This window comes from Penaeus japonicus, unplaced genomic scaffold, assembly GCF_977035675.1.
Source record: "Penaeus japonicus unplaced genomic scaffold, GWHDUDI00000001_assembly GWHDUDI00000015, whole genome shotgun sequence".
Taxonomy (NCBI): domain Eukaryota; kingdom Metazoa; phylum Arthropoda; class Malacostraca; order Decapoda; family Penaeidae; genus Penaeus; species Penaeus japonicus.
This window is the reverse complement of record NW_028234417.1, coordinates 26,455,847-26,458,346: the sequence shown is the minus strand read 5'-3', so window position 1 is coordinate 26,458,346 and position 2,500 is coordinate 26,455,847. Positions and strand designations below refer to the sequence as shown.

Below are 2,500 nucleotides of genomic sequence, written 5' to 3'. Positions count from 1 at the left end.
TCATATCTTTTTGTTTGTTTGTTTGTCTGTTTAATCATATTCTGCGGGTATTTACTCGAAGTTCAAAGTGTTTGAGCGTATGTGTACGTATGTGTGTGTACGTATGTGTGTGTGTGTGCGTGTGTCTGTGTATGTGTGTGAATGACTGTGTCTACATGCACAGACTTTCTCTGTTTTGCTACATATTTTCTACCATATTTTTTCCATAGAAGTATTAAATGAACGATTTCTGTGTCCTATTCAGAGTCGGGAAAAGTAGAAAAATAAACTTTTGATGAACTTTAAAGAAAAAGAAAAAGAAAAAAAAAAAAAGGAAAAAAAGAAAAAATATATATATATTATATATTTTATGTATATATATATATATATATATATATATATATATATATATATATAATATATATATATGTGTGTGTGTGTGTGTGTGTGTGTGTGTGTGTGTGTGTGTGTGTCTTATTCATGCGTATACTATGCTTCTATTATAAGGTGAAAATTGGACAGAATGGATCGGGAGATGAATTAATGATCTTATTCATCGGATTTCGGTTGTATAGTCGGAGATGGTGACGTCATCGTTATAATGATATGATAAAGGTCACGTGATAATGACCGATCATGACGTAAGCATATAATTAGGTAGTAACAATGACGCAAGTAAACATAATGAATACGAACTACAATAAATAAATGATTAGATGTCAAATTAATACCAACAATGAAGTTATTGATATATTTATGATAATGAAGGTAAAAATATTGGTGATAAACGTAGTTGTGATAAAAATGGCGATCATGATTAGGATTGTAACAGTGGAAAGGATAATGCTGATGATAATGATAATGATATTAACAATGATAATAATATTATGACAATTATAATGATAATTAGGATGATAGTTGTGGTAATTATAATGATTGTAATAGTAGTAGTAGTTAGTAAGTAAGAATAATGTAAAGGATAATGATGATAATGATAAGGGCAGTTATGATAAAGACGATTATAATGATTACAATTATGATGATAAGAGTTAAAATAACAACAATGGTAATAATGATGATGATAATAGTAATGCTAATGATAATAGTAATAATAATTATTATAACAACATATATAGTAGAAATGATGATTATAATGGTGATAATAATGAAGATAATGATGATAGCAATGACGGTTATAATAAGGATCATAAAAAAATAATAATGATAATGAGGATGATAATAGCAATGGTGATTATGATAATTCAAAGATAATGGTAATGGCAATGATAATAATGATAGTAATAGTAATAATATTGATAATGGTAATGATGATAAAAGTAACGCTAATCATACTAGTAGTAATAATAATAAGAATTATATGATAGTTATTATCATAATGATATAATGATACTGATGATAATGATTACGTTAATAATATTGATAATAATGATATTAATAATGAAACTAGTAATAATAGCGATGATAATAATGTTAATAAAAAAAAAGATGATAATTGATGATTATGACAACATCAAAACAACAATAATTATATTACAATTATGATGATAACAATTGTGATAGTGATAACAACAATATCAATAGTGATAATAACAATGATAACAATAATAATCATGATGATAATGATAATAAAAATGAAAATGATATTGATCATGATAACAATGATGATAATAATGACAATGATAAAGATAACAATAACAATTAATGATGATAATGATGAAAATAGTAATAATGATAACAATACTAATAACAATGATTATGATTATTATGATGGTTATGATAATGATATTTAAAGTGATGATGATTACGATAATGTCCATAGACATATTGATGATAATGATGATAATAATGATAGTAATTATGATAAAACTGATAAAGATAGAAATGCAAAAAATATGTTCAGGATAATGATGATAAAAAAAAGATTATGAAAACAATCACAATCATGATATTGATGATAATGAAAATAATGATTATCATAATAACAATAGTAAAGATTATGATAATCATCCTAATGGAAGTTATAATAATAATGATAATCATGATGATAATAGTAATAATGAAAGTAGTGATAATGCTAGTAATGAAAATAACAATGACAATGATAATAATAGTAGTGATAATAACAATAATAATGGTAATGATAATAATATGATAATATCAATAATAACAATAACAATACGTTATTATCACTATCAAAAACATAAATATCAATAGATAAATATCGCTATCCGACTCTCGTCTTTTTATCGTCATTTATGAGGACATCCTGAAGGAAAATGTGGCTGAGAGGGGATGGGGAGGGGCGTCTTAGGAGGGGCGTCTCCCCATTGTGTTTTTTTATTGGAAAAAATCCTCCTTTATTCGACGAGGAACGGGGGAAAATGATGCAGTTGGTTGGCAAATGAAAAACCTGCGACCACCCATTAAAAAATCATTTTAGGTTAGCCTCTCTTTCTCTCTCTCTCTCTATCTGTGTGTGTGTGTGTGTGTGTCTGTGTAT

General features: G+C 26.3%; 1 protein-coding gene across 1 annotated transcript in view; it reads right to left on the bottom strand.

Moving 5' to 3' along the window:
• The window catches only part of LOC122242709 (uncharacterized), a 19,297-nt gene that overhangs the window by 15,603 nt on the left and 1,194 nt on the right, over positions 1-2,500 (bottom strand). The gene's annotated exons all lie outside the window — the stretch shown is intronic.